General features: G+C 40.7%; 1 pseudogene; it reads left to right on the plus strand.

Annotated features, from left to right (window-relative positions):
* Positions 1–321: 321 nt before the first annotated feature.
* Positions 322–1,872, plus strand: LOC119877855 (annotated as a pseudogene).
* Positions 1,873–24,610: the final 22,738 nt, after the last annotated feature.

The following is a 24,610-nucleotide window of genomic DNA, read 5'->3' on the forward strand; positions in this document are numbered from 1 at the left end:
TGCTTTTGCCAGCCACAAACCCTAAAACTAACACTCTCCCATTATTTGTAAAACCAGCTGAATTCAAGATCTTCCACTTCTATTTGTGACCTGATGCCAGTTACTCAACCCCCCTGAATATCAATTTTCTCAATTATCCAATGGAATTATCAACCTCCCTCAGAGAGTAGGGATGGGAATAAAATTAGAGTGCTTGCCAGCACTATATAGTATATAGTATGATTTTAAAAGTTCATTTAAAATTAAGTATGTGGCTTTTTTGCAACGGGTTTGCTGCCAGAACACAGGTGTCGTGAAAACCACTGCTAAACTTAAACCAAAATGGGAAAGGAAAAGACTCACATCAACGTCATCATCATTGGACACATAGATTCGGGCAATCTACCGCTACTGGCCATCTGATCTACAAATGTGGTGGGATCGACAAAAGAACTATCGAAAAATTTGAGGAGGAGGCTGCTGAGATAGGAAAAGGCTCCTTCAAGTATGCCTGGGTCTTGGATAAACTGAAAGCTGAATGTGGATGTGGTATCATCATTGATATCTCCCTCTGAAAATTTGAGACCAGCAAGTATTATGTGACCATCATTGATGCCCCAGGACACAGAGACTTTATCAAAAACACGATTACAGGCACATCTCAGGCTGACTGTGCCATCCTGATTGTTGCTGCTGGTGTTGGTGAATTTGAAGCAGGTATCTCCAAGAATGGGCAGACCCGTGAGCATGCCCTTCTGGCTTACACACTGGGTGTAAAACAACTAATTGTTGGTGTTAACAAAATGGATTCCACTGAACCACCCTACAGCCAGAAGAGATATGAGGAAATCATTAAGGAAGTCAGCACCTGCATTAAGAATATTGGCTATAACCCCGACACAGTAGCATTTGTGCCAACTTCTGGTTAGAATGGTGACAACATGCTGGAGCCAAGTGCTAACATGCCTTGGTTCAAGGGATGGAAAATCACCTGTAAAGATGGGAATGCCAGTGGAACCACACTGCTTGAAGCTCTGAATTGCATTCGGCCACTAACTCATCCAACTGATAAACCCTTGCATCTGCCTCTCCAGGACATCTACAAAATTGGTGGTATTGGTACTGTCTCAGTGGGTCGAGTGGAGACTGGTGTTCGTAAGCCTGGCATGGTGGTTACCTTTGCTCCAGTCAATGTTACAACTGAAGTAAAGTTGGTTGACATGCACCATGAGGCTTTGAGTGAGGCTCTTACTGGGGACAATGTGGGCTTCAATGTCAAGAACATGTCTGTCAAAGATGTTCATGGTGGCAATGTGGCTGGTGATAGCAAAAATGACCCACCAATGGAAGCAGCAGGCTTCACGGCTCAGGTGATTATCCTGAACCATCCAGGCCAAATCAGTGCTGGATATGCACCTGTGCTGGATTGTCACAAAGCTCTCATTGCTTGCAAGTTTGCTGAGCTGAAGGAGAAGACAGATCGTCATTCTGGAAAAAAGCTGGAAGATGGTCCCAAGTTCTTGAAATCTGGGGATGCTGCCATTGTTGATGTAGTTCCTGGCAAACCGACGTGTGTTGAGAGCTTCTCTGACTATCCTCCTCTGGACCGTTTTGCTCTTCATGACATGAGACAGACGGTTGCTGTGGGTGTCATCAAAGCAGTGGACAAGAAGGCAGGTGAGGCTGGCAAAGTCACCAAGTCTGCCCAGAAAGCTCAGAAGGCTAAATGAATATTATCCCCAATACCTGCCACCCCAATTTTAATCAGTGGTAGAAGAACCGTCTCAGAACTGTTTGTGTCAATTGGCCATTTAAGTTTAATAGTAAAAGATTGGTTAATGATAACAATGCATCGTAAAACCTTCAGAAGAGAAGGAGAATGTTTTGTGGACCATTTGTGTGTGTGTGTGTGTGTGTGTGTGTGTGTGTGGCAGTTTTAAGTTATTAGTTTTTAAAATCAGTACTTTTTAATGGAAAAAACTTGACCAAAAATCTGTCACAGAATTTTGAGACCCATTAAAACAAAAGTTTAATGAGAAAAATAAATAAATAAAATTAAGTATGTGTGTCAGAGGCACCTGGGTGGCTCAGTCAGTTAAGCATCTGCCTTCAGCTCAGGTCGTGATCCTAGGGTCCTGGGATCGAGTCATCCATCAGGATCTCTGCTCTCTCCCTCTCCCTCTGCCTGCCGCTCCCCCAGCTTGTGCTCTCTCAAATAAATAAAACCTTTGAAATAAAGGGAAAAAAATAAAGTAGTGTGTCAATTAAAATCCTCAAAAGATTTATTTTCACGGCTTTCATAGCTACATATCTATAATTTCTATATGTATCAAGAGGACTTAGGGATGTTGTAGTTTCATAGAACAATTAAACGCAAGTCAGGCCAAAAGTTCCCTTGAAAAGAAGTCACGTGTGAAGATTCTGATTTAAACAGAGATTTAGTACCACCTCTTACACAGCTGTCCGTGAATTCAGATGCACAGCTGGGGGGCTTGTGCTTTATTTCTCTCCTGATATTCCAGTTCATGTGGCATGTATCGACTTCCCAATGTGTCAACACACCTGAATACTGGATTTCATGTTCATTACTTTTTCACTCCTCACAAAGATTTTTAGGTATTATGGATTTGGTATTCTAACATGAGGAAGCAGCTACTTGAACTATTTGAGAGACTCTTCCCAGATTGCATTAGTGATGAGAAGAAAAGCCAGTGTTCAGCTTTTGTATTACAACTTGTGGACTTGTTCAAACATTCCACATTGCTAAAGTCCCTAGGCATAAACCAGGGGCAGAGGGCTCCATAAAGAACCCCAGAATGCATCCATGTGTGTCGCTGCTCTTGCACGCAGCAGCCAGAGTCACCTGTGGAAACCCAGGACTGGCCACATCTCACCAACTGGTCACCTGTCTAGGGCTGGCCCCGTCCCCATAGCTGTGCCCACTCTCTGGCCTCACCTCGGGCTCCCCCTGCCTCCCTACCCTCATCAGATATCCATCAGCTCCTCAATCCCAGATCTTCCCTGTTCCACCTGGGTCCTTGCAGCCCACCCATTGCTGGATTCTTTCCTATTCGTATTTCAGATCTGAATTAAAGTTCATGTTCTTAGCAAATCCCGCTTGACTCATTCTGATAACATCGGAGCTCACCATTTTACCCTCTTGTAACACCTCATACTTTCTCAGTTGCTTTTTGTCCACATCTTTACTTACCTATGCGTAAGTAGATAGATCGACAGATAGATACAGATGGTATATAGACAGATGATGATAGATAGATGATAGATGATAGGTAGGTAGGTAGATAGATAGATAGATAGATAGATAATGGGTGGATAGATCGGTAGATGATGGATGGATGGATGGATGCAATGATAGATCAATAAATAGATAAATTCCATCGGCTCTTTTACTCTGCAGAATCCTGACTATTGCAGTCAGCAACATATATTTATTAGTTTCTCTGTATGCTGTAGTGGCCCCATAAATGAGTCCTCTTAGTTAGAAAAGTACCCCGAGGGGCGCCTGGGTAACACAGTCAGTTAAGCATCTGACTCTTGGTTTCAGCTCAGGCCATGGTCTCAGGGTGTGATATCAGTCCCATGTTGGGCTCCTCACTCAGCGTGGAGTCTGCTTGAGATTCTCTTTTCCTCTCCCTACTCCTCCCAATTATCCTCTGTCTTCTCTCAAATAAATAAATAAATAAACCATAAAAAATACAGAAAAAGAAAAATACCCCTATCCTCTGAATCTGACCTTCTGTTCCCGTTTTCTTGGGCCCTCGTGTCTTTGTTTGTACATTCCTGCGTGGAAGTCCGCTCCCTCTAAGACTGTCCTGGTCTCCAGTGTGGACACAGACACAGGGGTTATTGTCAGAAATGAAAAACTATGCATCTCATCCATGAAGCAGTTTTGGAGCGCTACCTCTGCTTATGTAAGAGTTTTCGACTTTCATGGGTATTTCCCTTTCCTGGCAAGTTCCATAAGACCTACACGTGTCCCCACTCACTCTCCCTTCATTTTTTGGAGATGTGAGAAGAGCAGGTTCAGGTCAGAGCCTGATGAGGACACTCAGCGTCTCAACCAGACCCCTGAGAGCGAGATACCAAAGGCACTAAACTCCTCATTTTCTGCTCCTGAGCAGGTTTAAACTAAAACTACCCTCCTACTACCTTTGGTTCATACAAAGCACTGCAAGGTATGTTTTAAGAAACGTGTGTATTTTTCTCTGTCATCCAAAATTCTACAAGAAGATCAGACGAATCCAGTGAATTATTTGACTTTTAATCATTTGATTACTTTTCGGAAAAATAAACAGGCACTGGGCATGCTCAGTGTGAAACTCGCAAGGGGAAATTACTTAGAAATTAGTTTCAAAAACCAATTTAACTTAATAGTTTAAATAAAAGCCCATAAAACTTGAATTTATCCCAAGCACTAAAATGGAGAACTAATGAGAATTTAAAAAATAAAATAAAATTGGGATGGAGACACTGCCAGACACTGTGCAGGGCCGTTACAAAGTAACAAATTAGATCATTATAATATTTTCATGATTTCATCTCCAAGTTCAAGAGCAGTGCACTTGGGTGTATGCAGGGAAAACATGATAAAATGTCACCTTTCTTCTCCATGAGGCAACTGCTCATGGGGTGTCTAAAAGTCCCTGTCGCTTCCACACCATTTTCATTCTGGATGCTGTCACTCTCAGGACGCGTCCGCCTTCCGCTTGTTACTCTGCTTCTGACAAAAAGAGCCTTTGTCATTTTAAGTCAAACTTCTCATGAAAGAATGGCTAGGTTGATCAGTGTGGCTCTTCTTTTCACTTTTGACTTATAAACATTCCAGACCATGCTGGCCACAGAAAGGAAACAGACTTTTGAAAAATGTGGATTCTCCCCAAACGAACTCATCTGGACACCTTCCCCTCCTGCAGCAGGCCAGGCCAGGATTCTGGGCACATGCTGTGGTGACTGACCCCATGACCCTGTCCCGCTGGGCTGTTGGCAGGTGGCTTTCAGCTGAGGCCTTCCCAGAGCATTGCCTTCATCCAAAGAGAAGGCCTAGCATCCAAGGACTCATGGTCCCTCCACCTTCCTCAGGTCACACAGTCCTGAAGGGCCGTGCGAGCTCCAAGCTCCTGGTGGGGTCTTCTTTCAGCTCCTCTCTCCCTGGCCCTCTCCTGCCCTTGGCCTCATGCATGTTCCTGCTCCCACGGGAGCCTGAGTTCCAGCTTCCCCACCTCTATGAGGTTCACCCAGCGTGGCTTGATCAAGTCAGCATGGCTTGATCATACTGAATTCGGGGCATGCCTCTTCTCTGTCAAGGTCCTGCTGTGAGGCCCCACTCCCTCCAGGACAACAGTGATGGCTTTACCCGCCTTATACACTCTCTGTGGTCCCCTTGGGTCCCTGGGCATGCCAGGAGTCCTCCAACCTGGGCACTCTTGGCTTTTGCTCTGCCTACAAAGTTCTTCCCCTCCTCACTTGTCCTCTCACCTCCTTTATGTATTGGTTCTGACGCCACCTTCTCTGGCCCTATACCCTCTACCTGACACTTTGAGCCGGGTCTATTGTCCTATGCCCCTTCCCTCTTTGGTTTTTATCCTTGGTGCAGACCTACACTCGGCATACTTTAGATCTGACTGGTTCTTCCTGCCTGGTGTCTGTCTCCCCTTCTGCAATGGGGATCCCGTGGGAAGGAAACTGGTTTTCATCCCATCTGCAGCCCCTGGGCCTGGAGTGGAGTTCGCACAGAACACGGGGTATATGTTTTTTCAAAGAGACGCACGAAGCAAAGGAACTCTGAGTAATATAACCGTGTGGTGGCAGACCTAAACGCAGCCCCTGCCTCCTCTCCTCCAAGATCCTACTCAGAGGGCTTCTCCAGCCAGGACCTCCCTCTCTTACCTGCGGTGCAAGTGAGAAACTACCCTCTCCCCACCACTCTCTGCCCCAGCTTTGGTCTTCAAGAAGAGGTAAATTTTAGGAATTAAGAGAATAATCTAGGCTAATATCAAAGGCTTAGAATTATGTTTTCTTAATTAATTGATATTTTTATCATTGTGTCCCTCGAAGAAAGCTTTTCGCCTTAACTTAGTCTTTTTAGATTTTCCCCCTTAATCAGTGTACACATAAATCTGATGTTGACCTAGCATTTCCTGGACCTCCTCCCCCAGCCCTTTGCTGTGTCATCCATGTGTCCTTGGTAAAAAGTTGGATTTGATTTTTAACCTAATCAGGAAACATTAGTCTTTTAGGTGGAGACTGTGCTCATGTTTGTTTATTTTTTTTAAGATTTTATTATTTATTTAAGAGAGGGAGAGAGAGCATGAGTGGGAAGGAGGGAGGGGGACAGACAGAGGCAGAGAGAGAAGCAGGCTCTCCACTGAGCACAGAGCCCGGACTCAGGGCTGGATCCCAGGACCCTGACAGCTGGACCTGAGCTGAAAGCAGACACTTAACTGGCTGAGCCACCCCCATGCCCCTATTTGTTTACTTTTAATGAATGAAAAATTTAGATTTATTTCTACCATCTCATTTTGTGCTTTTAATTTCTCTGATTTTCTGTTTCTTCCCCTCTCCATTAGGTTTTTTCATTTCATTTGTTTTATTAATTTATTTTATTTAAATTCAATTAGTTAACATAAGTGTTTCATTAGTTTCATATATAGATTTCAGTTATTCATCACTTGCATATCACACCAGTGCTCATCATATCACATGCCCTCCTCAATGCACATCACCCAGTTACCTGGTCCCCCCACTCCCCTTCCCTGTAGCAACCTTTAGTTTGTTTCCAGTTCAGTGTCTCTTACGGTTTCTCCCCTTTTCCGGTTTCATCTTATTTTTCCCTCCCTTCCCCTATGATCATCTCTTTTGTTTCTTAAATTCCACATGAATGGAATCATATGGTAAATGTCTTTTTCTGATTGACAAACATAATACCCTCAAGTTCCATCCATGTTGATATAAATGGTAAGATTTTTAAAAAAGATTTTATATATTGGGGATCCCTGGGTGGCTCAGCGGTTTGGCACCTGCCTCTGGCCTGGAATGTGATCCTGGAGTCCCGGGGTCGAGTCCCGCATCGGGCTCCCTGCGTGGAGCCTGCTTCTCCCTCTGCCTGTGTCTCTGCCTCTCTCTCTCTCTCTCTCTCTCTCTCTGTCTATCATGAATAAACAGATAAATCTTAATAAAAAATATTTTATTTATTCATGAGAGAGACAGAGAGAGAGAGAGAGAGGTAGAGACACAGGCAGAGGGAGAAGCAGGCTCACTTCAGGGAACTGGACATGGGACTCGATCCCGGGTCTCCAGGATCACGCCCTGGGCCAAAGGCGGCACTAAACTGCTGAGCCACCCACGCTGCTCAATGGTAAGATTTCATTCATTTTGATGGCTGAGTAATATTCCATTGTGTGTGTGAGTGTGTGTACCACATCTTCTCTATCCATTTTTTTCTTTTTATGTAGAATATGCGTCATGTTTTTAATTTTCATGGTAGCATCAATAACTAAAATTAGGGACACCTAGGTGGCTCAGGAGGTTGAGCATCTGCCTTTGGCTCAGAGTGAGATCCTGGGATCCCAGGATCCTGGGATCAAGTCCTGCATCGGGCTCCCTGCAAGGAGCCTGCTTCTCCCTCTGCCTATGTCTCTGCCTCTCTCTCTCTCTCTAATGAATAAATAAATAAAGTATTTTAAAATAAATCTATATCTCTACCATCCTAGTGGATAACTCACCAACTTTAGAACCTCTAACTTAGGTCATATTTTTCATGATTCATGTATAATTGTTAACATGCATTTCATAAATACTGCATCTAGGATCATGTGTGAAGCAGCCTCTAATTTTCCTTTTGTGTGATAACCTAGTTGGATTTCACCATCATCAAGGTTGTGCTGATTTTACGAAATTAGTTGATGAGTGTTCTATCTTTCTATGTTCTATGGAAGAGTTTGTATAAGATTGAAATAATTTCTTCTTGATTAGTTATTATAATTCCCTGGTGAAGTCATGTGAATCTTTAGTATTATTTAAGAATGGATTTAAATACAGATTCAAGATAAGGACTGTTCAGAAGCTCAACTTTTTCTTTTTCTTACACAGTTTTCTATATTGCATTTTCCTGGAAAGTTATGTTTCATTTAAATCTTAATATGTCTTGGCATACTCTTATTCTTAATACAATTTTTACAAGTTTAGTATCTAAAGGTTATATTCTCTATTTTCATTCCTGATACTGAATATGTCATCATGTTTATAGGATTTTATCAATTTTATAAATGGTTTCAAAGAATCAACTTTTAGGTTTAACTACTAAAAAAGTATCTTTGTTTGCTTATTATATTCTGCTTTTATCTTTATAGTTCTTTTGAATGACTTTCTTTGGACTTACATTGTTTTTCTTTTTCTAAATTCTCATTTTGAAAATTTTCAGCCTTTTATTTCTAGTAAAAGCATTTTAATATGGTCATTAATTTTCATCCTTTTATGCCTAGTAAAGGCATTTTTAACATGATGAATTTCTGAGTCTTCTATGTTTTGAAAATGATATTATTTTCTATGTTTTGAATATGGTATTAATTTCATTCAATTTAAGCATGATGCTTTCTTTTTTATATTGGGGTTATTTAGAAGTGTGTTTCTTAACTCACATATAAGGCAATTTTCTAGTTATATACTTTTATTGATTTATTGATTACTTGAATTGTGGTCAAAACTATTTGCTGTATAATTTTAATCCTTTTGAGATTTGCTTGAGGAATCATATTTGGGTTAGTTTTTGTAAGCAACCAATGTATGCTTGAAAAATGAAATGTGCTTCTACATTTGGTGGGTAAAGTGTTTAATATTTGGCTGTCAGGCCATGTCTGTTGATTGTTATTCATTTTTGTACATCATTAATGACTTTTTGGTCTGCTTTTCTATCAGCAAAAAAGGGTGGGCTTGATGATTGGGACTACCTCCACCCAGGAACATTTACCATTATAGAACACAAGGCTAAGAGGTGAAACAGTTGATTTGCCCAACTTCTTAGCCCAGGAGAACAAAATTTGGAGTGAGAGAGATCCCCCAAAGTGAGGTCTTGATAAACCACCTGTACCTTTGATTGGAATAAGAGAGGTTGCATGCTAGGAAACCAGTATTTACACAGGCTGCAGCCCAACACTGAGTCACCTGGAGGCTCAGAAAACAATTGCTTTCTGAAATTGGATGAAGTCAACCCTAGATTGTTGTGTCCAAAGTGCTTAGGAAAAGTTAATAAAAATCCTTTCTGGAGGAAGATGATATGATCCCAGGCTTCCTGTGAATAATGTTTGTAAGTAAAATGCCTGGTACAAAAATTGAAGATAACCTGGCACACAAGAAGAAGCCACATGAATGAAAAGAAAAAGTGATCATGATTATCTATAGGGCAGAGTTTCCATCTGCTGAATTGAGGAAGGCAACCAGATGGGTTTAGGGTGAATTTTGTTTCTTCTACATGCATTTTTTGAAAGCCTGTTTTCTTTATGTAGCCAATATAACTAGTCTTGGCCAAATAATCCAATACTTTGCTAAGTCTCCTTTGCATTCCAGCACATTTCTATAACATATACTTTATATTTTGTTCTATGAATCCTTAGTGGAAGAGTTGAACTGACTGCCTAGTTCACGAATATGCAAATGGAGTCAGTCCCTTTTACTCTTAAGTATACAAATCTGGGTTTCCACTTGCATACACACACACACACACACACACACACATATATACACACAGTGAGAAGAATAAAGGTATTCAGACTGGTAGGTAACTGGCTCTTTCACTTGACAGTTTAAGTGTTTCATTTTCTTTACACTGTAAATCTTCTGCATGTCAACCTCTATAATCATGCTTCCTGCTTTCTGAAAGTTACATATTATTCCAGGTATATTTTTATCAAAATGTATGATCTAATTCCCTTTTTGTTAGACATTTAATTGTATTTCCATCTTGCTTTTCTATTTTAAATAATGTTACTATTAATTCCTTTGAATATCAATACACAGATATTTGTACAATTTTATTTTAGGATAGGTTCCTTGAAGTATTGATGCTGAATTAAAGTGGATAGGGATTCAAATTTGTAATTTAAAAATCTACTGGGATACTGTGAAATATCATTATTGCATTTGGGAATCTTGGTTTCTCACTTTGTGTTCAATGTGTTGTGAAATTCCAGTTCAAATTCCAGTTTACTGGCTGCTAAGTTGAAAAAAGAAACCTCATGAGACTATATGATGTCCAATAAAGTAATCCAGAATTTACTAAATTATAGTACTTATTTACCAATTCCATCAACTGATGATGCCAAATTTTGTTAAAACTCACCTGTGAAACCAAATTGTTCTGTATTCAACTGAACTGGTCTTTGTACTAAAATGTCAGTTCATTTCTCTCAGCGTGTAATTAGAATGTGCAAGCTTTTCAATGTTTTAAACAAATAGGATTAAAACTCACTGAAAGTCCTTATTTGAAAGATTATTAAATAGGGCAGAAAATTATTTCCAATTTTTAAAGTGTGTGAATATAAATGGTTTCAAAGGTGAGGTTATGTCAGCAACACCACCTCAATGACTCCAATGCACTGATGAAAACTTTTCCAAGCACTTACTTCTGATGCTCTTGTTACAGAGCATATTCCTTTTGAAATGCAGTTGCTTTCTTCTGCTTTGTTAAAGCATCATCTTTACCTGGAAGGAATATATCAACTGATCTTATGTTTAGAAACAACCTACTCCTGGCAGTCATTTCTCAGGGTGTAACTTTGTGGCAGGAGCTGGGACAGACTCCTCCCCCACTCTGACTTGATCCTGATGCCAGAGCTGAAAACATCTGCTCTTCTGAAACATGTGCCTTTCCCCAAGTGTTGGGAAAACCTGGAGAGAAGCCTTTTACACACAAGCCTCCCTCAGGCCATTGGAAATCGGGGTATGGTTAGCAGGAAAATATGGGTGCAAATACACAGAGAAAGAGAGGTCTAGTTTTTCACACTCTGAGATTAATAAGCCAGGGGCAATAGAGAATTGAAACTTTTTAAAAGGAATTGTCAGAAATTGTTTTCTCCCCCAAACATAAATGATAATCTCAATTTGGTAGGGTATCAAGACATAGCAATCCCTCTAATGATCCCCCCAAATCCCCTCCTTTTAGGATGACTGTTGTAGGGATCTTGGCTAGCAGACACATGGCAAGGAGAGAATCTCATCAGGGCAACCTTGCTGACAGCTAAGACACATGGCCTGAGGTTAGACTCCAACGTCTTCTTCAAATGGTTAACTTCACTGCAGGGAACTGAGAAATGTAACCAGGTGTTTTTTGTTTTGTTTTGGTAACCAGTTTTTATTTAATCTTGACACTCAGATAACAACATGCATCTGAAATTGAAATGCTGTTGGTTGTATGTGTAATTGAACTGGCCCATCATTAGTATGCGTAGGAATTTACAAAAAATATAAATTACAGGCTTACTCTCTGTTTTTGATAGCCTATAATATGGGAAAAATGGATTTGAAAAGTTCTAATGTGGGTGAGATAAAAAAATTCAGCTATCTTATAATAGTAAAAAATAATATGTATTTATTATATGAAAACAGTAAACATTTTCCCTGGAAATCATGTTCTATTGTGGTATAACACGAGTAGTTGAAATCCTGTGAATTTAGCTTGTTCTTTGCAAAATAATACATGTGTGGTTTAGTAATTCTTGCATCCTATTTGATTCAGTAAATGGTCGCTTTGCACCAGAAGGGTGGTGGGTGCTGAAGAAACAAAGATGAAAAACAAATAATGCTTGCCATTTTCTTCTGGTCTTGTATCTGTTTGTCTTTCTTTCCTATGAGAAAATGAGCATCTTAAGGACACAAGACCATGGGTCCAAGTCTGCACCTGCAGCCCCCAGGACCACGCCCAGCAGAGTTGATCCTGCAATATACCCACTGAATTGTCAATCCAGTCACTGCTCTCCTGTAAATTCAGTTCTGGCTCTAAGTGACTACTGGGGTTTCATTTTGGTTAAAGTCAGCAGATGATTCTCAACAAACCCAACACTTTACTCCTTAATTGATAAGCCAGTCAAGAACAACCCCTTTTTTGAAGTGTCTGGACTGCAATGTCCGAGTTCACAAGAGGTGGATGGCTTGGTATTAAAATGCTCACCTATCTTGGCGCAAGTGTTGGTATAGGCAAGTAAAGCCAGTACTACAAAGAGATCTTCGCTATAAAAGGAAAAAAACCCAGTTCTAGATCATGCAACATGCATGTTCTGAACATCACACTCATTTGCGCTCCCAAAGAGTTTATAGGAGAAGAAAGGGCACCAGGGAAGATAAGCAGATCCTCCTGAATTAGGGGTGATTTCCTGATTACAATGACGAAATTATCCAGAAAGAAGCTGAAAGCAGCAAGAACACATAGGAAGGGCAATCCCTCCTAGCTGTGGCTATTCACGTCAGCTCCTTAAAGACACAGCCCTGGTCTCTGCTATGCAGGCACAGGCTGTGAGGTCAGCCAGGTTTGGACAGGTCCTTGCTCCGTCACCTATAACTTTGTAGGCTCTCTGCACTTCCATTTTCTCACATGCCAAATGAAAAGACTCACCTTGAAGATTTTAATAAAAACTAAATGTGTGATCTGCATGGAGATGAGTACACATTGTTCCTGACTTGGAGCTCATGCCTGGCTGAGCAGTGGCCAAGATAGGCAAGGCCACGTCCCTCGCCAAGCTGACTTTCCCTCTTGTGTGAGGAGCAAGGAAGTGAAGGAAAGCCACTTCTGGAATTGGTGAGTGAGATAATAAAATAAGGGCAGCAGTGAACAGAGACTGGCTTCAGAGGGGGGGGGGGGGGTGCTCTGAATGTCAGAAATATCTGAGAAAGAGGGGAACACAGTTGTTACCACTGTATCAAAATCTTCCCCTCCTATATCATAAATGTCACAGACTCTTCCCTGAGGAGGTATGTTCCCAGCTGTGCTTTGTGTCCTCTTGTATTTCCCTTTTGTTCCTGGCTTTCATCTAACAAACCAGGGTTGGTTCTCACACCTGTTGCTTTGGTGGCTGGGAGTCCCCTGTTGTATTTGTGTATTTCTAAGTCAGGATGTGAACCCAGGAACAAAACCTAATCCTGACTTTGGTGACAAAAAGTAGTCACACTTATCTAAATATATGTGATGAGATTCAATAAATTTCTTACAAAACCGAAGAAATAGACATTACGGATTTTCTAATTTAAATTATGAATTGTTCATTATAATTTGTATTTTTACCTTTTCATTCTAACAGATAATTTTGGATATTTCAAATAGAATAGAATTTATAAACTAAAATTGGAAATAATTTTAATTATTCAAAATTTTTATATTTTCTTTAGTGGACTTTTTATTTTTTAAAGATTATTTATTTATTCATGAGAGACACAGAAAGAGAAGCAGAGACACAGGTAGAGGGAGAAGAAGCAGGCTCCATACAAAGAGGCCGATGTGGGACTCATCCTGGGACTCCGGGATCACACCCTGTGCCATAGGCAGACAGACACTCAACCACTGAACCACCCAGGGACCCCTTGAGTGGACTTTTTAAAGTACATTTCAAATGTAATGATAGTTTACTGTTTAATTATTTGAATCATTTCTGTCTACAGAATATCAGTTTCGTTAAAACTATATTTAAAGAAAAATAGGGCAGCCTGGGTGGCTCCGCGGTTTAGCACCGCCTTCAGCCCAGGGCGTGATCCTGGAGACCCGGGATCGAGTCCCATGTCGGGATCTCTGCATAGAGCCTGCTTCTCCCTCTGCCTGTGTCTCTGCCTCTCTCTCTCTCTGTGTCTTTCATGAATAATAAAATAAAATAAAATCTTTCTAAAAAAAGAAAAAAGAAAAATAAATCACATGGAATAAACGTATAGTAGTTTACAAATTATATATGTGTATGTTATTTTATTACTAATACAATGTGCATGGTCCATGAACAGAACACCCAGATGTGAGTAGTGCTCAATCACTTCAGTTGCCTTTCATTTCGAATGACTTTCAGCGATTTCAAAACCATATTTTTAATTTGTTTTTTAAAATGATACACTTGTCAGAAAGGATAGCAGAACATATTTCATTTAACTTTTTGTTAGGTTGACTTCTAACTTGAAGACATTTACACATATGGGATGTGGGCTGCCGTGTGTATCTTGTTAGGAATCCTCCAAATGGGGGTGGCCGAACTGAATACATAGTATGTCAATAATAGTGGCCTAGAAAAGTAACTCAGTATAAGAGAAGTGGAAAGTGCAGGGTAAGTGGCCTGTAAGCCAATCACCAAAGGAAAAGAAGAAGCAGGCAGTGTGGATTGTGGGCAAAGGTGCCCCGGGATAAGGAACAAGATAATGCAAAGGTACAAGGCTGGAGTTACCCTGATGTGTTCAAAGACCAAGATGGGAGAGATGGGATTTTAGGAACACTTTGGCTTTAGTCCATATTATAGTTTGGAGGTATTTGGAATAAATCATAAAAAAATAAAAATAAAAATTGCTGCCAAAAATGATTTAAAAAAATTCTTGTAAATGATCCTAATTTACTCTGCTCTGACATCAAGGAAACTCAGAGCCATACCTGTGAGCCTATGTTGGTGTTTGAACATTACTTCAGAGACAATACTGTGCACTAGCCTTACCTCCTTCTTGCTTTACTTTTCTGCCCATATCTTACAATTAATCCTTCCTGCTTATCTATTGATTTATTCTATTTTGTTATGTATAGTACTGCAAGCTGATCAGATGCATCTTTAGGAAAAGGAGCAACATACAGACTCAGACAGGAGAAGACTCGCATCAGAAGGGACAATGAGCCAGGCAGGAAGATGCATTGCTTCATACATGTTGAGTTTAGGGTGCTGGAGGAGTAGCAATAAAGAATCGAAGTTTATAGGGGGAGAACAGGCCTGAAAGACATGGAGGAGGCCATGTTTGGGTAGGCATCTTGACAAAGAAGTGTTGTTTGATGGTGGGGCAATGGTGGATGAGCCAGCTGTGGTGGGCAGAGTAACAGCCCCCATAGATACCCCTATCCAAATCCCCAGAACTCTGAATATGTCACATTACAAGGAAAAGGGTATTTGTAGATATGATTAAGAGTAGGGGTCTTGAAGTGGAGAGACCATCTGGATCATCTGGATGCACCAAATGTAAGCACAGAAAAGCAGAGGCTCTTTTTCAGCCTTGATCAGAGACAGATGTGGTGATATTGATGGTTTTTAAGGTAGAAGAAGGTGGCCACATGCCTAGGAAGACATGAAGCAGCTTTAGAAGCTGTGAAAGGCAAGAAAGTGGATTCACCCCTAGAACCTCCAGAAAGAAACACAGCCCTGGTGACTCCTTGACTTTAGTTCAGGTGAGATGTATTTTGGAATTCTGATCTCCAGAACTGTGAAATAATAAATTCATGTTGTTTTAAATCATGAAATTTTGGTAAATTGTTATACAGCAATAGGACACTTACATATTAGTCAAGAAAAACAGATGAACCCACAAGGATGAACCCAAAGAGCAGATACAGCCCTTACTTCTTCCTCACATCCATGAGCTGAGCTAGGAGGTAAGTAGCAATGTGTGTGTGCACATGCTTCAAAACCTGCATGTGCCAACACAAGTACCTGCCCTGAACTTCCAGCATAAGGGCAAAATGATTGCCACTTGACTCCTACCCTCCAGATTGTGCACAAAAACACCCTTCATGCCCCACCGTACTGGGAATTTCCTGGAAGGGAACTCTGGGAAACGTTTTCCAGTCCAGCCAAAGGGACACTGTCAGGTCTCCCACAGTCCACCGCTTGCCAATGTGGCAGTCATGTGCATTTCTCTAACCCACAATCCATTTTCAAATAAAGATAACAAAGGCATGCTTTTGGCTAACATGATACAACTATTTCCAGTAGAAGTAAAACACACTGGCACTTTCCTCAGAAGGGACTATCATCCTGTCATCCCTGTGGATCTCTGGCATACTCTGTACGGCAGGAGAGTGGGAACTGAAGCTGGGTATGATGCATAGACTGGCTCAGAATATAGCTGTTAGTGAGACTCAGGGATTCCGAGGCACCTGCCTGGAAAAACAAAAAACAAAAAACAAAAACAAAAACACAAGACAAAAACTTGGTCTTGGCACCAAGTCACCCTGGACCCTAATCTCCTTACAATTTTAGCCCATTTCAAAATAAAAGTTCTTTAAAAATCTGCCGCCCATTTGCGGTTTTTCTGTTCTTAGGCACTTCTTTTTTTTTTTTAATTTTTATTTATTTATTTATGATAGTCACAGAGAGAGAGAGAGAGAGAGAGAGAGAGGCAGAGACACAGGCAGAGGGAGAAGCAGGCTCCATGCACCGGGAGCCCGATGTGGGATTTGATCCCGGGTCTCCAGGATCACGCCCTGGGCCAAAGGCAGGCGCTAAACCGCTGCGCCACCCAGGGATCCCTGTTCTTAGGCACTTCTTTTACAGGAGAGGAACTTGCAGAAAACCACAGGCCCCCTCAGGTAGCCAACTTCCCAGCCCACTTCCCAGCCCACCTTGCAGGTGCTTCTTGTACTCAGAAAGACAAAAGCCACAAGCTTGAACCAAGCTCCAGGGCGCAACTTACAACTGGCTTGCTCCTGCAAAAACCAGACCAGACCAGTTAGAGCCACACTGGGCCTCCTTCCCCTCATTATCATGCTAAAAATCATGCCCAGGGGTGAAGACTTGAATACATACAATGTATGAAAAAGCATGTTCTGTCAATTGCCCCCAACTTTCCATATTTCCCCACCACTATGTGCCTAGATGTCACTCCTTTCCCACTCAGCCCCTTCTAAAGCTTTCCCTGGCCTTTGCTGGGGGAAGATGCTGGTAACTCTCTTACTGTGGCTGTTTTCCTTGTGCTCAGGCATAATCTTACACTAACTGCTCCCTGCACCATCCTTGGCCTCGTGTCTGTCCCTATATCGAAGAGGCAAAGAACCCCAAGGTCATAACAAAAGCTGACCATAGCCTCACTCAGGTGACAGTGAAAGACAGGGAGAAGGAAATGGGCAGAGCTTTGGCCATCCGTGGTGTAGAGAGAGAAGTGACCATAGGGCAGAATATATATAAGACTAGTGACACAGTGATGAATGGCCTGACCAGCTGGTCAAGAGCCTGGAGATAAAAGATTGAATGATGAATACAAAGAAAGGTGGGTAGAGGGAATGGAAAGGTGCACAAAAATGGGTGGGCATAGGAAGGTCCAGGATGGCTATTCGGGAGGACCCTAAACTCACATCCTGCACAAACACACCCCATCCATACTCACATATAGAGCAAATCCCCCTGAAGAAGTGAGGGCTGAGTGAACAGCTCTGTGCAAGAAAGGAGAGCAGGACCACAGAGAGGATGGAAAGACAGGTGGAGACAGGATAACGATGGGATCCAACCCCTGCCTGGGCTGTGAACTGCAATGGGGAGGGGTAGTATTGAGGGATAGTAAACAGATTCGTCTACCCTGGGGTGCAGAGAAAAAAAAATAAGACAAAAGCAGAGAGGGAGACAAACCAGAAAAGACTGAATGCTAGGGACCAACTGAGGGTTGCTGGAGGGGAGATGGATAAAAGGTAAGTGGGCGACGGGCATTAGGGAGGGCATGTGATGTGATGAGCACTGGGTGTTGTACACAACTGATGAATCACTGACCTCTACCTCTGAAACTAATGATACATTATATGTTAATTAATTGAATTGAAATTAAATAAGATTTTAAAAAAAAAGAGTGGATGGACACAAAGTAGGATAATCATCATACCACAAGCAGCATCGACCAGAGAAGATGCACAAAGCAACCCAGTGGCAGAATGACTCAACCAGTTGACTTTAACCAGTCTTTGTCATTGGCTTAAGTCACAATAGACTCTTCTAGATTCTGAGCTTCTAGAGGGTAGGAATTCTACTATAGTGATTGATCTTTGGACCCCAGGAACTATGCATTGTATGGAATGGACAGTAGGCACTTGTATTTTCATGGAAAGAATGAATGTCTTAGTTCATTCAGCATCCCCCTGTAGGCTGCTGTTTTGCTTTCTCATTGTCTTCTGTCTTCTCCCTGGAAATAAGGGGGAAAAACAATTCACTTTCACATCCAAGATCAAAGAGATTTGTCTTCAAAAGATTGTGAAAAGACAACCTGGATAGCACTTTAAAAAAATTTTTTTTTTAATTTATTTATCTGAGCGGGGAGGGGCAGAGGGAGAGCAGACTCCTTGCTGAGCAGATAGTGGGACACAGGACTCTATTCCAAGACTCTGAGATCAGGAACTGAGCTGAAGGCAAACACTCAATGGACTGAGCCACCAGGTGCCCCTGAGTGGTACCTTTTACAACCCTCATGCCTGGGCCTTGAGTCCAGAGAAATGACAAGCACCCAGGATGCCTGGTGACAGCACTCTACAAACAATGCTCAGGGACTCTGAAACATAGAAAGTGTGCAATAATAAATTCATATTTATGTTTTAGCAGGAAGAAAACCTCAGTCTTTATTTAGCTAATAATTATATCAACCATGTTTGGCAGCCTGAGGCTGTTTTTCTTCTCCCCAGACAAGGTCTTTCTTACAGTAAGATATAAATAATGACACATTTTTAGACCCAATAAACTCACACATACTATAAATTTATAGTTACTTTCCATCTGTGTGGTCAGTAAGCGCATGTTGATGAAGAAGAAAGAAAATCTGAAATCCTTCAACTCTAAACCTAGTCTTTTATTAAGAATAAAAAGGTAAATTGGGAGCCTGGCTGGCTCAGTCCATATAAAGTCCATATTTCAGGGTCATGAGTTCAAGCCCCACGTGGGTGTGGGGAGTACTTAAAATAAAATATTAAAAAAAAATAAGTAAAAGGTAAATCTTTTCAGCCTACATGTAGTTCATTTCACCCTGAAAATCGGAATGAGAATACAGTTGAAGTGGAGTTTGCATTTTAATTGAAGAGACAGAAACGATCATTTAAATAATAATATAAGACAAGGATATGAACAATAAAATTAGCTGTTCTATGCATTTCCATGGTTGGGAATGCAGAAAACTTTAGGGATCAGTAATTGGATAAAATACAGTTTGTAAGGTCTCTTAATCAGCATGTAAGTGATGTGTCTTATACCGTTCCTTTTGGGATCCATATTGAATTCCCCCAACTAACTCTGGTCTGATCCTGACAGATCCTCCTCCATAGCCCCTAGCTCTGTGCCTTGAGCAAACAAGAGTATTTGTTGATTGATCCATGAATGACAAATGCCATTTGCAAACATTTCCACTTCCACATAAGTCTGACAAACTGAATTCACACACACTTTTAAAACTCTTTGGAAACAAATTCTAATAAAGCAAAAAAGCCAGAGGTACTGAAAAGAGTAGAGATGCTCATCACCATGTTTTCTTTTATATAAAGTGCTGCAGTGATGGTCCACATGGCACAGACACAAGGTTTGGCAAGTATTGCCATCGGGGGCAGGGTGTATCTTGCAAATCCTTGCAAGGTGGAAGACAGGGTCTGAGGTGTGAAAGGACCACCCTGAATCACAAGCCTGGGGGGTGGGCAGGCAGGAACTGATGTCTTCTCCAACTAATCTCTGGGACTACACTCTTAACTGCTCCAGGGACACAGGGACATGATTTCCAGGCTCAACTGGCCAGGTTTTAAGAAGAAGAAGAGAAGCCAACTTCACCATCTGCCCTGGAGCTGGCCAAACTCAGGCCTTCCTGTGCCCTTAAGACTTACATAGAAGTGCTCATTTTCTTATTAGTGAAGCTAGGGATCTCATAATATGTTGCTTTATCTTTTGCCTGTCATCAGTCGTGTTTGTTATGGCCTTTATTTTTTTTGTTTTCCTTTGGTCTCCTCCTTGTTGGCACTTCATGTTGTTCAAGTTACTTCTGTGACAGGTCACGAAAACATTCTTCTGGCCTGTCACATGCGTTTAACTCTGTCTATGTTATGTTTTATCAAAGCTCTTTTTTTCAGGTAATAAGGCAGTAAATTTGCATTATATTATATACTTTTTTGAGTTTTATTTTTTAGAGCAAATTTTAAGGCCTTAAATTATTTTATTAAACAAAGCTGGAGGGACAGTTGGATGAGTGTCCAACTCTTGGTTTCAGCTCAGGTTATGTTCTTGGGATCCTGGGATTGAGCCCTACGTCAAGCTCCCCTCTCAGTGGGGAGTCTGCTTATCTTCTTCTCTTTCTGCCCCAATCCCTGCTTGCTCTCTTGCTCTAAAATAAATAAATAAATCTTCAAAAAATAAAAATAAAAAATAAAACTAGAATTTAAAATTATTTTATTTTTAAAGATTTATTTATTTCAGAGAGAGAGCGCACACACATGGAGTGGGGAGGGGCAGGGGCAGAAGGAGAGATAGAAAATCTCAAGAAGACTCTTTGCTGAGTGTGGAGCCTGACTTGGGGCTTCATTTCACAACCCTGAGATCAGGACCTGAGCTGAAAAAAGAGTTGGATGCTTAACAAACTGAGCTATCCAGGCACCCCTGGAATTTTTTTAAATGCCTAGGCTACATTCCATTGAGCACAAATGCAAATAATTAATTCAAGCGAATGGACTTACAGATACTCAAGTTTTTCATTTTAAAAGTGCGGATGTTTTATTGTGATAATTTTATTATGAATGCTTTGGAGGTTTTTAACTTTACTGGTGGTATGGACCATACAGGTTACAGCTACACTACTATGGTAGCTGTGAGTCACATGTGTCTATTAAAATTTAATTTAATTTAATTTAATTTTAAAAGTACCTCAGTTGCACTAGTGACATTCCAAATGTTCAACAACAGCCACTTGTTGCTAGTGGAAAACATGCAGGGCGGTGTGTAAATGGAATTCCCATTACTGTTGAAAGTCCTATTGACAGCATTGAGTTAGATCCTGGATTTCAGAGGAGAGCTGCTTTGGACATTATCTCCAGCCCCCATACTTTGCTAGCTGTGTGATTTCGCCAGGTAACTAAGACTCCCTATGTCTCAGTTCCCTCAGCTGAGAAATGAGATGCATAGGCTACATCAGAAGGTAGTTGTGTGAGTTGAATGAGTTAATACATAGAAACTATATAGAAATGTGCTTGGAGTATTGTAGGTATTCAACAAATATTAACTATTATTAAAATATTATATTTAATATTATATAACTAATACTACTATATATTATTTATATTGTATATTAACACTGTTGGTTTTTCTTCTTCCAGAACAACTTGGAGTGATGGTATAATCATAGCTGTCAAAGACCTTTTTCTCAAACCATCTTTAGACTAAAGCGATATAAGGCCAGGTCTATCATTATTAGCCATATTCTGAACAGGTTAATATCTGGTCTACATTAATGAATTATACCCAACTAATCTATCTTCTTAAGTATATACTGATATAGTAAATACTAAAGCAAGTGTAATTTAGAGAGATCCCACTGTGTATATGCATCATGCTAGGCATTTTCACACAATGGTATATAATCTTCAACAATAACAAAAATCGATGAGGTAGCTTTTTTCATTCCTATTTAAAAGAAATGGAAACTGACACTTGGAAAGTAATTTCAGTTAGCCAAGATCCATATTAGCCAAGATAACATTAAGTGATAGGGTGACAGGGCTAGGATTTGAACCCAGCCCATCCTGTCTCTATGAATGGTTATGGTGGTTCTATAGTTCTATAGAAGTAGAACTCCTATGTGAAGGTCTATAATCTCAGTATAAACAAAATTTCATCATTGTTACACAGAGGAAAACATGACATAGTGCCATTCTGACTACTAATTTTTAATGGCAACTGAAACCCAGAAAAGTGAAGGATTATCAAGTAAGGCCACTGTTCACATAACAGCAGTTAAAAGTAGGGATAAAAACAGTACTTAACTCTTGAGGATGAAACTAGATTCATGATTGTGGTTCCACAAAGTCTCAAACAGTAAGCACCTCACCTGTTAGTTATAAACACATAATGGAGAAGGAGAGGGGATGAAAAAACCAGAAATACAAAGAAGAAGGATAAACAAGGAGAAAGGGAGGAAACACAACTTCCTGAAAACATCTGTTTTTGAGTTGCTGCTCTTAAAAATGAGCTAGATATAATATGATACGCTGGCCTTTATCCTCACAACAACTGCGTGAGCTAACCAGCACAGGCAGCATTTCCATTTCATGGGTGTATATAGATTTTCAAAGAAGTTAACTAACCAGCATATGATCATAGTGGTATTAAAATATAGGTCTTTGTTACCTGAGCATCAGTAGCAACCTTCTCCCAGCCAGAAAGGAGTGATTTCTGTCTCCTGATGGTAGATTAACTGCCAGCTATCCATCAAGCTCACTGATTAAATTGTATACAATGCTCCTCTCGGCATCCTGGAAACATTCATCCATCTATTCAATGGCTATTTAATGAAACATGTTAAAGGCCAGGTGCTGGGCTTGATACAAGGGAGTTAGAGGCAAATGAGACAGACACAGACTCTGCCCTCATGAATCTTACAACATGAGGTTGTAAGGTTAGTAAAGGTTAGTGTGATGAATGACTGTTTAATGATGCAACCGGCCTAATCTATGGAAGCAGGAAACACTTTCTGAGGAAGCAATATTTGCACAACCATGTGAATTAGGAGCTGATTAGGCCAATGTTGTGGAGAAGGAAGGATAGGGAGAGAAGAAGAGAAATATGGTGAACTCTAATATGTGCTCACCTAATTTTGGGGGTGAGTATACATCCTTCATAGTGAGGTCAGGTGTGCTCAGGATGCAATTCAGCCAATGGAATGCGAATAGAAGTGACACAAGTCACTCTGGGGCAAAACACTTCAGGAGCCACTGAGAGGTTTGGCAAGCTCTCCTTTCCTTGTTCCTGTGATCATTCAAGAACATATCAGGATGGAACAGGTCAATCTGGGTACCTGAGTTACTGTGATATGAAGACCCCTTGTTGGCTATGATGAACAGAAATAGGGAATATGTTGAAAGGAGCAAAAACAAATGTTGGTTTGGAAGTTTAGATAGGCTTAATTTGGTCCAAGGCAGAGGCAAACAATAGGGCTAGGAAAAATGGGTATATTTGAGAAATATTGAGAAGAAATAATCAGCAAGGCTTTCAAACTGAGCAACAATGCAGAACTATGGGATTAGGATACCTGTGAGGTTTAGAGAAAGATGATGCCATTTGGTCACATTCAAATTGAGATATTAATGAGGTATCTGGATAGAGTCACTTTCTATGTAGCTATGCATCAGGCTAGAGCTCACAGAAAAGGCTTCTCTAGAGACATAACTTCAAGGGTTATCAATATATAAACACTAATTGAAGCCACTGGAGTGGGTGAACTCTCTCAGGGAGAGGGTGTAATTATTGAGAAGAGGAGGAGACACTGGCAAAGCAGAATGAGAAGAGATCAGCTGGGAAAGGAAGACATCAACAGGGAATTTTTAAGAGGTGGAAGAGGACAAAAGAATCATATGATTAAGAGTATTCAAAAAGCTAAGGCCTGAAACTGTCCATCAGAGCTTCTGACATGGAGGCTATTGGTGACTTTATAGAGAGAAGTTTTGATGGAGACACAGTGGGAAAATTCTGAATGAGGTGGATTTAAGAATGAATAGAGGTTAGACTAGAAAATGTGCAGGGATACTTCTACTGAGGACAACCAGAAAACTTGGGCATAATCTAAAAAGTCTGCTAGATGATACAAGACAGACCTAATAAGGTAATATACCCAGAGTTAGGTCCAGGAGAAGAAACTTTTGGGTTATCATTTCACTTAATGGCATCTTACAAATTCTAGAATGTGTAGCAGGAAAAAAAAAAAACGAAAATTATGAGCCCATTTTTCTGGCAACCTCACAGAAGTATAAATAAAATGGGCAGCGGATATCAGAGATAGTGGAAAGGAGTCCTTCCTTGCTATTGAGATTTCAGGTATGATGCTTGTGGGAGGCATCTCCAGATAAAAGTGAACTTTAAAAAAAGAAATGAGTTAGCCTTAGCAATTCCTTAGCAGAGCTTCGAATCATTTTGGATCCTGGGAGTGAATGAGGGTGAGGCAGCATCTTAGTGCCAATACCTGCTAAAAGCAAAACTTAAATTTAAAAATGAAATATTCTTGGGATGCCTGGATGATTCAGTGGTGGAGCATCTGCCTTTGGCTCAGATTGTGATCTCGGAATCCCGGGATCAAGTCCTGCATTGGGTTCTCCGCAGGAGCTTACTTCTCCTTCTGCCTATGTGTCTGCCTCTCTCTCTGCATCTCTCATGAATAATTAAATAAAATATTTTTAAAAAATTAAATATTCTCTGGAGGACAGAATCATTATTCTAGGCCTCAAGGGTATTTGTACAGTTCTGTATACAATGTCTTGCGCTGAATCAACAATGACCCACACACAATCAGACAAATAACGTGAATTAAAAGGAAGAAAACAACAATAGAAGCAGACCTGCATTTGCAAGGATGTAAAACACAAGAACAAAAAGCTAGAGAAAAAGAACTGGAAGCTCTAAGAGGAAAAAATAAAAATCATAGACATAAAAATTGAAATGACTAAAGTTAAGAATGTATTAGATGGATC

The sequence above is a fragment of the Canis lupus genome, chromosome 34 (genome assembly GCF_011100685.1).
Source record: "Canis lupus familiaris isolate Mischka breed German Shepherd chromosome 34, alternate assembly UU_Cfam_GSD_1.0, whole genome shotgun sequence".
In the NCBI taxonomy this organism is placed as follows: Eukaryota; Metazoa; Chordata; class Mammalia; order Carnivora; family Canidae; genus Canis; species Canis lupus.